The sequence below is a fragment of the Dromiciops gliroides genome, chromosome 2, assembly GCF_019393635.1.
Source record: "Dromiciops gliroides isolate mDroGli1 chromosome 2, mDroGli1.pri, whole genome shotgun sequence".
NCBI lineage: Eukaryota > Metazoa > Chordata > Mammalia > Microbiotheria > Microbiotheriidae > Dromiciops > Dromiciops gliroides.
The window spans coordinates 169,298,748-169,311,333 of record NC_057862.1 but is presented as its reverse complement, the minus strand read 5'-3'; positions in this window follow the sequence as shown (position 1 = coordinate 169,311,333).

The following is a 12,586-nucleotide window of genomic DNA, read 5'->3' as shown; positions in this document are numbered from 1 at the left end:
CACAGCACACATTTTTGAAAGTCATTATAAAATATAGAATTTTGTTATGTCCAAATAGGTACCGATACAGAGAAAAATCAACAAAATGATTTTTTAAAAATAGGGGACAAAGGGAGTTTTCTAGAGAATGTATAAAGTAAGAGAAACAAACATTCTGGAAATGTTTAGAATGAGAGGAGCAAGCTCTTGTTCTTCTTTTGGTTTTTGTTTGTTTGTTTTTTGTGGTTCCATGAGTAAATGGGTAAAAATTAACCTGGAGTACTCCTCTTGTTTTTCCCTTTCTATGCTGGAGTGCAGCCGGCACTTGGATTTAGAGTCAGGACCAACCCTGCCTTTGACACTCATGGTATTTACTAGTTGTGCAACCACAGACAAAGCATTTCACCTCATGGAGCCTCAGAATCTTCATGTGTAAAATGGGAATAATAATACAAATTCCTTAATAGGGTTGTTGTGAGGTCAGGGAGTGATGTGTTAAAGTGCTTTGCAATGCTTAACGTGCTATATAAATGTCAGCAATCTCACCCTGCCCTTTTCTTCCAGACTTAATTTCTTTTTTATCCTTATATTTTTTACCCATTTGCTTTTTCTCCAGGAAAATGCCTTCTTATTTCAAAATAACAAGGGTTTGTGGACGGTTATAGAATTTAAAGCTAGAAAAATTATCAATTATTATTTAATCTAACTTTTTTTCATCTTATACATGAGAAAAATAAGGTCCAGAGTAGTTAAATGAATTTCCCAACAATACAAAAGAAGGATAATAAGACCTTAGATTTAGAGTTGGAAAGGAACTTAGAGGCCATCTAATCCAACTTTTTCATTAGACAGATTAGTCTGCTGTGCTCATAAAGCACAGCACCTACTTTGATGAATGCAAGCCATGCTGGGTAGTCCCTTTACCAGTGTCTCCCATGTCAATCTATTCCAAAATTCTTCATCGAGACCTTGAAAGTGTCCTTGTTATCGTTTCTTCTGATCTCTGTGTGAGACTTGCCTTGTGTGAGATCTCTATAAAATAGTCTTTAAGGCAAACATACATTTGGCATTCAAACAGGAGTTGTGCCCTCTGCAATAGAGTTTGAATGCTTGGCAGTTTAGCTAGAGGAAGCCAGTACCTTATCTTGCCAAATGATCTTCAGAATCGTTCTAAGGCAATTAAAATGGTAGTGATTTCAGTTTCCTAGCTTGGTGCTGGTGTACTGTCCAGGTTCCACAGGCATACAATAATGAAGTCAATGTAGACCTTCAGTTTGGTGGCAATCTAATATCTCTTCTCTCCTACACTTTCTTTTGGATCCTCCCAAACACTGACCTAGTTCTGGCAATGTGTGGGTCAACCTCATCATCTATGTGCACAACCTTGGAAAGTATACTGCCAAGGGAAGTGAATTTGTCCACAGCATCCAACATTTCCTCATTTGCAGCAAATGATGGTTTCATGTATGGAGCTGTGTTACTGGCTAGTTGAGAACCTGTGCTTTCTTGGGGTTTATTTTTAGGCTGAAATTAGTACAAGCAGAAGAGAATCCATCCATACTTTGTAGTATCTCAGTCTCAGAGCCTACATGGAGTGTACAATCATCTGTGAACAAAAAAGCATGAACCAACTCTCCCTCTAGTCTTAGTTTGTAGCCTTTTCAAGCTAAATAATTTACCATCAGTGTGGTAGCTGACCTTCATGCCATTTCATCCTTCTTAAAGAAGTCTGACAACATTGCTGAAAATATTATGCTAAAAAGCATGGGAGGAAGCACATTGGTGATTAGGAAAGCTCAAGAACATTGTTCATTATCCAAGACTTGGGCAAATATGCCACCGTGAAACTGACATATAATACTTATGAACTTCTCCAGACAACCAAATTTTACCCCAATTTTCCACAAGCCTTCACAGCTGACTGGTATCAAAGGCCTTAGTCAGATCAACCAATGTTGTATACAGAACTCTGTTCTGCTCCTGGAATTTCACCTGGCATTGTCAGGCAGCAAACATCCTATCAACCATTCCTTGGCCTTTTTTTTGAAATTAGGGAAGGGGGAACATCAATAGTTTGGAAAGTCAAGAAAAATCCTCACATCAGCATAGGTATGAAATATATTGGGGAAATATAAAATAAGCAAGCTACTCACCAAATTTTGAGCCTGTAAGAACTCTTCAATGGTCATCGGAGGTTCCTCCATATGCTAGAGATATAAAATATGTATTGATAATTTACTATTGCATATTATTATGTTGGATACAAAACTAATATATGTATATTATTCATAAGTGTTGAGTCATTCAGTTGATTTTTAACATCATCTAAATTTCTCGTATATTTCTTCCCTTCTCCTACTCCTTCCAGAGAGGCCATCTCATATATTTTAGGTGGAAGAGAAAACATCAACAAAATCAATTAATATATTTTAAACATTAGACAATAAATGTGATGTTCCACATCCATGGAATCCCTTTGCTCTACAAAGGAGTGCAGGCAGGTGATTTCTTATATATCTTCTTTGGGGCCATGCTTATTCTTTGTAATTTTACAACTTGAAAACAATTTGTATGTTATATCCATCTATATTGTTGTCACTTTATATATACATGTGCACATACATACACGTACACACATACATATATATATACATGTTGTTTTCTTGGCTCTATGTACTTTGGGTATCTTCATCTTCTATATTTATCATATTTGTCATTTCTTACAAAACAGTAATATTTTATTAGCTTAGTGTATCATAATTTCCCCAAATGATGGGTATCCACTTTGCTTCAAATTCTTTACCATTTCAAAAAGTGCTGCTATAAATATTTTTATGTGTATTGGACCTTTATTTTGATCAATGACCTCCTTGGGATTTTTATCCCAAGAGAAATCTCTGGGCCCAAGAGATTGAATATTTTAGTTACTTTATTTACATAATTCCAAATTCTTTTTAAAGATGGTTCTACTAATTCACAGTTCCAGCAACAATACCCTAGTGTGCCTGTCTTTCCCCTCCAACATTGACTATTTTCAACTTTTGTTATTTTGGGGGTGTGAAGTGAAACCTCAGAGTTGTTTTATTTTGATGTGCATTTCTATTACTCTCTACTAGTGGTGTGGAATGTTCTTTATGAAGTTGTTAATTAGTTTGCAATTTCCCTTTTAAGAACTGTTTCTATTGGGGAATGACTTTTGGTTATAAATATGTGTGTATATGTTGCTGTTGTTGCTCTTTGTCCTTAGTTCTTGAAGAGGACCATGACATTGGGAGGTGATGTCATGACTTGCAGTGAACTGGATTTAAGTGAGAAGGGCTGTGCAAAGTCACCAGCCTCACTCTTTCCTCCAAAGCCATCTGGGTCCAGTGGAAAGATATACATCAGGATGATGAGAGATGGGCCTGAATTGTTTGAGGCAATTAGGATTAAATGGCTTGCCCAGGGTGACAGAGCTAATAAATGTTAAGTGTCTGAGGTCACACTTAACTCAGGTCCTCCTGACTCCAGGACCAGTACTCTATCTATTGTGCCATTGTGTATGTGTGTGTATATGTATGTATGCATGTGTTTTTGCATGTATGTGCATGTGCACATATATGCACACCCACCCACATGCATATACACACATGTAGATTAGATTTTTGTTGTTATTGTTGTCCAGTTGTTTCAGTTGTCTCTGACTCTTTGTGACCCCATTTAAGGCTTTCTTGGCAAAGATACTGGAGTGGTTTGCTATTTCATCCTCCAGCTCATTTTGCAGAAGAGAAAACTGATACAAAGAGGGTTAAATGACTTGCCCAGTGTCGGTCACACAGCTAGTTAGTGTCTAAGACCAGATTTGAACTCACAAAGATAAATCTTCTGGACTATAGGCCTGGTACTCTATCCACTGCACCACCTAGATGCCCAGATATTTTAGATACCAACCCCTTATCTGAAAACTTTGATTAAGATTTTTTTCTCCATCTGACCATTTTTCTTTTTAATCTAGATGCATTACTTTTGTGTCATGTGTTAGGTTTTGAATGTTTTAGAAGCAAAAGTTAAGCTCCTCAGTTCTTCATCAAAATACTATAAATAGTTCTTCCTCTATGTCATTGCTTTCAGAAACACTACTAGTGCACTCTTCTTGAGATTGTGGATTTCAATTCTAACGCTGAATTCTAACATGAGCAAAGGCACAGAGGTAGGAGAACAAAGTGTATGTTTAGGAGGCAGATAGTACTCCATTTTGGCTGAAGTGTAAAGCATATGATGCGCCGTATATGAAATATGGCTAGAAAGTTAAGCTTGTGAAGGACCCCAAATAGAAATCAGAGCAGTTTATATTTTACTCGGTATGCATTAAATCAACTCTGAAGGTTTTTGAGAAGCTCCACATTTACAGGAAAGATTATTAAGATGGCGATATGAAAGATAGATTGGGCTATCACAGTTTTTAATTGGAAGGGTAATGGGACCTTAGAGATCATGCAGAGAGGCAAAATACAGTCCCTGTTTCTCAAGGAACTCACAGTCTAATCGAGGAGACAACATGCAAATAACTATGCACAAACAAGCTATATTCAGGAAAAGTAAGAAATAATAAACAGGGAGGAAACATTAGAATAGCAATTAGGAAGAGGCTTCCTGTTAGAAGTGTGATTTTTAACTGGTACTTGAAGGAAGCAAGGGAAGTCAGAAGGCAGGGATGAGGAGTAAGAACATTCCAGGTATGGAAAAAAGCCAGTGAAAATGTCCAATGTCAGGAAATGGGAGTGTCTTTTTCAAGGAAAAGCAAGGAAGCCGGTGTCACTGGATTGAAGGATATTGGGGAAAGGGGTAAGTAATAAAGTATAAGAAGACTGGAAAGATGTAAGAGGATAGTTTATTGAGAGCTTTCAATGCCAAATACAGAATTTCCTATTTCATCCTGAAGATGAAAGTCACTGGAGTTTATAAGAGAAGGGAGGTAACATGGTCAAACCTGATTTTAAGGAAGATCACTTTGTCCCCTGAGTGGAAGACGGACTACAGTAGGGAGATACTTGGTGCAGGTAGATGAACCAGTTGAGGTATGGAGTGAGATGATGAGGGCCTACGACAGAGTGCTGGCAGTGTCAGAGGAGAAAAAAGACATATAAAAGAGATGTTATAAAGGTTAAATTAATAGACCTTGGCAACATATTGGACATGGAGGGTGAGAGAGAATTAATGGAAGATAATGCCTAGATTGCATGCTTGGAGAACTAAGTTGATGGTGGCGCCCTCGACAGTTGCAGGGAAGTTTGGAAGGGAGTAGCATTTTGTGGAAAATATAATGAACTTAATTTTGGACATGGGGATCAGATCATAGACTTAGAGCTGGAAGGGACATTAGAGACCATCAATCAAATCTCCTAATTTTATAGATGAGGAAAACTGAGGCTGAGACATCAAGTGACTCAGTGTCACACAACTAGTAAGCATCTGAGGCAGAATTAGAATTCAGTCTTCCTGTCTAAGCCCAGCTCTCTAATGCATCACCTAGTTACCTTAATTATAGGAGTGATCAATCTATTTCCACTGTACCAAGCAGCACAAAGAAATATGAGAATGGAATTTACAGAGATGAGGTTCATGGGTTGGGGGGTAGCAATAGGTCAGAAAGGAAAGGGATTCTAGGCTAAAAGTTAATGAAGCATTTAGAAACAGTTCATAACATCAAGACTGGCTACAAAAACAAGTGAAGGCAGAATTGGGGTCATCCTCTGGGAATGTAGCATGGGTTAAGGAACCAAAGGTATTGATAAAGAGGAAGAGAATATATTTAATGCAGGTGAATGATTAGAGAAGGTAGAATAGGAGGTTGGGGGTCAATCAAAATTTAAAGTTCTGGATCTTGGATATGATGAAGTTCAAAGAGATAATAAAGTCTGTATGACCATATTTGTTGATTTGTGACCCAAGGGGAATGAAAAAGGTAATTGTTGGAGTTGAGGAGCATGAAAACTTGGTGTAGTAAGATTGTTGGGTTGTCAACATGAATGCTTGATTTAAGGAGAAGGGTTCAAGGACTGCCAAACTAATGGAGGCTTTCATTAAGTTTTCCCTGCAGGTGTGATTTGTCAACTTGAATCACCATAGACTTCTTGTCTAGGTCACTTTATGTATGATTATTTAACAAAATATAAAGTCATCTAATCCGTATTATTAAATTCCTATTTCTCCATCTTATCCACAAATACATCATGAGAAATTTTGTCCAACAACTTTCTACAATCTAGACTATATCTGCATTATTCTCCTTATCTAATATTCTATGAAATCTGTCTCCAAAGGAAATGAGATTAGTCTGACTTTACTGATTTTTAGTGAATTTACATGGATTTATACTTATTATTATTCTCTCTCTCTCTTTTTTTTTTTTTAGTGAGGCAATTGGGGTTAAGTGACTTGCCCAGGGTCACACAGCTAGTAAGTGTTAAGTTTCTGAGGCCGGATTTGAACTCAGGTACTCCTGACTTCAGGGCCGGTGCTCTATCCACTGCGCCACCTAGCTGCCCCTATCATTCTCTTTTTAAGTACTAACTGTTCATCAAATCATTTGATAGCAATCAAAGCCAACTTAGCCTATATTTTATGGAATCTACTATTAATTTTTTTTTAAAAAGGACATTTGTCCATCTTTACTATCCTTGTACCTCTTCCATTTTTTAAAAGCATCAACAATCATTCAGAGTACTTTGCCAAATGCAACATCAATTTATTCAGTATCTGAAGTACAATTCATCTGGATCATACAGATCAGTTATGGCAATGAAGAGCACAACAGGATTCTGAGGCAGAAAGAGGATAGGCCCTTTCTCCCTTCTTACACAAGTAGGGGATTGTGGGTGGAACATTTCCTAGACTATCAAACTCATTTGATGTGTGGGTTGATCTCCTGAACAGCTTTTTTTTCTTTTCTTATTTGTTCTTAATTATAAGGCATGGCTTTCTGGGTAAACATTAGGGGAAGGGATAGATTTGCAAATGAAAGTGATGTAAAAAAATAAAATTTAATCTTTAGAAAAGGGAGTATATAAAGTCCTTTATATAACAAAATTTGAGGTTTTTTCCTTGTTTCTTTCATGAAGTTTGTGTATGGTATAATCATGTGTCTGTATATTTTTCCTAGATATTGGTTAAAAATAGAGAAACAGGGGCAGCTAGGTGCCGCAGTGGATAGAGCACCGGCCCTGGAGTCAGGAGTACCTGAGTTCAAATCTGGCCTCAGACACTTAACACTTACTAGCTGTGTGACCCTGGGCAAGTCACTTAACCCCCCAATTGCCTCACTACAAAAAAAAATTGAGAAACAGATCAATGGAAGAGATTAAACTAGTGAGAATTAGAAATAATGGAACTCGATGTTTAAGTGCTCAGTAAACAGTAATTTTTTTCAATAAATGGTAACTATAATATATTACTTAGGAAACAACTTCTGGGAAAACTGGAAAGAAGTCTGGCAAATTAAGTTTAGACCAACATCTTACACAATAAATTCAAAATAGGAATATGACTTGAATATTAAAGTTCATACCACAAAAAATTAGAAGAGAAGCTGATTATATATTATTCAAAGCTATGGGTGGTAGAGGCATTCTTAACTAAACAAGGAATAGAGACAATTTCAAAAAATAAAAAATATTCACACACATTACATGAAATTGAAAAGTTTCTGAATAAAGACAATACATTTAGGATAAGAAAGGAAGTAGCTGCACAAGGGAAAGAAAATCTTAGTATCAAATATGTTGGATAATGGTTTGGTCAATTATAGTTTGTAACTGATTTCCTCTGAGGTCTTTTCCAATTCTATGATTTTGTCATTCCTGCCTAAAACAAAAGACAATTCTTTGTTGTTTTTCCTTAGAATTTTTGGAAGCCTTAATTCATTTTGTGTTTTTGCCTTTGTGAAGTTATTCTTACAATTTACAGGATCATAGATTTAAGGTTGGAAGGGACCTTAGAGGCTTTCTAGTCCAACCCCATTTTATAGATAAAGAAAAAAGACCAGGGGAAGCTAGGTGGGTCAGTGGATAAAGCACCGGCCCTGGATTTAGGAGGACCTGATTTCAAATCCAACCCCAGACATGTGACGCTTACTAGCTGTGTGACTCTGAGCAAGTCACTTAACCCTCATTGCCCCACAAAAAAAAAAAAGGTCAAAAGAGGTTGTGTGACCCCAACTGTCACGTATCTAGTGCCTGAGGTGGGATCTAAACCTAGGTATTCCTGACTTCAAATTCAGAATTCTATCTATCCATTATGCCATATCACTTCTCAGTTTCTTGCTACTCTTTTATGTCCTTCTTCTGCTATGTTTTCCTACTTCCTATGAAAAAATTAATAAATCAAAAAACATTTACTAAGTGCCTGTCATATGCCAGGCACACTCTATAAAGCACTGGAGATATAAATATAACAAATGAAACAATTTTTAATATTAAGGAACTTAGATTCTAGTGGGAAGATAATAAAGAAATATGTAAATTTAAAGAGAATAAAATACAAAGTAGCTAAATGCAAAGTAGTTTGAAAGGGAAGAAATGATCAGATTGAGGGATTCAGGTAATTCTTTATGTAGAAGAGGGTCTTTGAGCATTGTCTTGAAGAGGAATTCAGAGGGAATGATAATTAGGAAATAACATTCAGGCATGGAGGTCAGCCATTACAAAGGCACAAAAATCAGAGATACAGTGTCATATGTTAGGAAGAGAAAAGACCTAAAGTTTGATGACTATATCCAGAGTGCTGAGATCAGCATACCACTCTTCTATGAACATTTTTCACTTTTAAATTAGGGATTTATTTAGTGATAAGACCTTTGGATATGCTTCCTTCTTTTCAAAAGTTCTGTTTGGGGGCATTGGGAGATGGGAAGATACTCTATACTAAGTTATCATTTTTAATTAGAGTAACCTATTCAGTTAGGTCAACCCAGTTAGACAGCTCTTCTAGAACCATTTCTTGAGTTAAGATAAGGGGTTCTTTTCTAGCAATTAAACCTATAACATATGCCATATTCAACATCTGTCTTCCCCTACCTCTCTACTGAGAAGAGGGAGGTATGTTTCAGTAGCAGTCCTCTGGGACCAACAGTGATCATTTCAATTTGTTTAACTGCTTCTTAATGTTTTCATTTACATTATTGCAATCATTTTATATGCATTTTGTGGTTCTTATTTTTCTTTTCATTAATTTGTACATCTTCTCATTTTCTCTGAATGTGTCTTTTCTTACAGTACAATACTATTCCATTACATTCAAACACCACAATTTTTTCAGACAACCCCCACCTGATGATGAATGCCTCCTTTGTTTCCAGTTTTTTGCCACTAGAAAAAGTGCTGCTATGACTATTTTGGCACATATGAGGCCTTCTTAGCTGTCTGACTTTCTTGGGATATGTGCAAAGTTGTGGGATAACTAGACCAAAGGGGATTAGTGACTTTTTTTTTAACAGTATTCTAAATTGTTTCCAAGAATTATTGGGGGCAATTCACAGCTCCATTGATGGTGCCTATATTCAAGCAGTTTTATCAATATTAATTATTTCTTTCTTTGATCAGCTATTACTAATGGTTCACATATTTTTAATTGGAAAAGACTTCAAAGACTATGGACTCTAACCCCCTCATTTTACAGGTGAGGAAATTGAGGTTAAGAGACTTCCTTGCCCAATGTCACATAGGTAGTAAGTACCATTAGTTTTATTTGAAACAAGGTCCTCTGACTTAAGTCAACACTCTTTTCAACAGGCTGACATTTTGCCACTTTGAGGGACATAAGATTAAAACCTCAGTTATTTTAATTTGCATTTTTCTTCATTAGCTATTTGAAACAATCTTCCTTTCTTGTTGATAGTTTTCAATTCTTTAAAAACAAAACTATTCATACCCTTTGACTCCTTAGTTACTAGGGAATGGTTCTTTATCTATACAAATCAATTCCACACATATGTGTGTGGTATATGTGTGTATATATGTGTGTGTGTGTTCCTCCATGAAATAGTTTCTGTTCTTAATTTAGGAGCATTTTGTTCAAAAGATTTTTTAGTTTTACATGATTGAAATTATCTAGTTTATCTTTTGTAACTATCTCTATCCTTTACATATTTCCTCCTAAATCATAGTTATGAAAGTACTTCCAGTTTTCTTTTCATGATGTGACCTTTTATATAATGGCTAGCATTTATATAATACTTTAATATTTGCAAAAGACTTTACAAATATTAACTAATTTTTTCTCAAAACAACTTTAGAAGATAGATGCTATTATTTTCCTCATTTTACAGATAAAGGATTCAAGGTAAAGAAATGTTGAGTGACTTGATCAGGGTCATCTAACTAGTAAGTATATGAATCCAGATTTGAATACAAGTCACATATTGATCACGGATTGCAAGCTTCTCAAGGGTTGGGACTGTTTTATTCATCATACCACTAGTGTTTTCCCCAAGACTCTGTACACTGTAAGCACTTTAAATGTTTACTGAGTTAAAAAATCAGCTGTTAACTAGTGAAATTGATTTTTCACTTCTAGCATACTAGAAAAAAAAATCCAAGAACTCTGAAAAGCTGTTTGGAATCCTGAGCATATATTTGTAAGTTTTCATACTATGTCTAAGAATCAGAATCCTAATGAGCCACCACTTTTCAGCTAACCATTGACTTGACTGACCTTCAAAAAACAATAAAAAGCTTTTCTCATATTTTCCAAAGTATATTTCTTTAAATTTGTGCCAACTCTTGCTGTCAAAAATAAACACTTGTGAATGTTGTATAAAATAAAAATATGAAAAAATAGGCAAAGAGAGGAAATTATAATGCTTATAGAGGTTAGACTTTAAAGTAATTAATACACAGCTGGAACATAATCTTTTATTTCTTCTTTCATCACTACTAATAACTAAGATAATTGCACCTAAATATAATTTTTCATTATATAATCAGCCAACTACTCCCAAAGAATTATTCAGGAAATTCCTCCCAAAACAATTATTGTACTCATTTGAAACATAATTTTTAGTCAAAATCTGACAGCAAAATCATCTCATTTGTATAACCTTTTGTGCCTGTCTAAATCTGTTTGAAGTACACATTCTCAAGACACTAAAAATGCCTGTAAAGAAAGTATTTAAAACACAATAACCAAATAAGAGCAACACCATTTTAAATCTTCAGTCTGTATACATTTACTGTATTTGGTGTTTAGAATCACAGAGACCTCAATTTAGGAAACTGCATAGTATTACAAATTTGTATTGTGCCAGTATAACTCAAGGAGGCAAATATATATATATATAAAAAATCTCTGTTGTTTCTTTTCTTCATGGACTTCAATTCTAAATATCCTGGACCACTATTTCATCAGATGCTCCAGGCATACTTATTTTGCTGCCAGTTCTACTCACTTTTGGAACTTCTCTGATGCTTGGCCAAGAGGCTTTTCACCCCGAAGATACTTCTACCTGGAACCCTGCTTCTCTGATGAATGAGCACTTAGCTTGGCCCACCATTTCTAGAGAGGCCCCACTCATGCTCACCAATCCTGGCTCTTTCTCCAGTCTCCTCTGCTTCCTCCCCAAAAGTTTCCCTAGTACCTTCTCCCTCTCCTTTCCAGTCTTTCTCCATTACAATATAAACTCCTTGAGGGTAGAGACTATTTAATCTGCTAATAATAATCCCTCATTGTCAAAATACTTTCTTCTAGTCAGCATAGTGCTTGGAACATATTATTTAATAAATATTTTATATACCTATCTCACCATAGATTATATTAATAAAGTGCTTATACATCTCCTTTTAAAAATGTTTCTAGTTTTTGAGGCATATTGTCTCAATCTGCTAAATAGACTTTTTTTTTTTTATTTCATGGCTTTGGCCCGCATAGGATGAGCTCTCCATAAAAAGTAGACACACTAGGAGATTTCCTATAGAATAGGTACAGGAAATACAGTCTGGCCTATTGTTAAATTTCTGAAGTATATACATTCTCTTTGAGTTCTCCAACCCCTTCCATCTTTACATACAACCTATTCTATTTTTACTCCTCAAAGTTCCATGCTCTAGGCTCAAACTGCCTGAAAGTTTATCAATTCAACAAGCATTGTTTTGGCATGCAAGGTACCTTTATAGGCATCGCAGGAAGTGATAAATGAATAAAAAAAAATTAATTGCTTCCTATGTACCAAGCACTGTGCTGAGGACACTGAGGATACAAATGGAAAAACAAAGGCTATCCTTGCACTCCAGGAAGTGCTGGCCTAGGAGGAGCACTTGGTTCTGGATTATTAAAGGGATAATGAGACCATAGGAGAGCAGATAGGATAGGAAGTCCAAATAAGTAAGTAAATGCAAAATAAGGCCTTTTTAAAATTCCCACAAAACCCTGCACTCTGAGCTATTACAATAGCCAATTGTTTTTCTTTACTGTCCCTCCTCTGGTAAAAGTTCCCAAAACATTATTTCTACTGTCAGAAGTTTTCCTCTGGCCTCCCCATCTCTCACTGACCCAGCACAATGCTGAATCCATAAGTGATCAAAAACATTTCCCTTGCATTTAATTTCAACTATGCTGTTTTTAGGTCTTACAATTG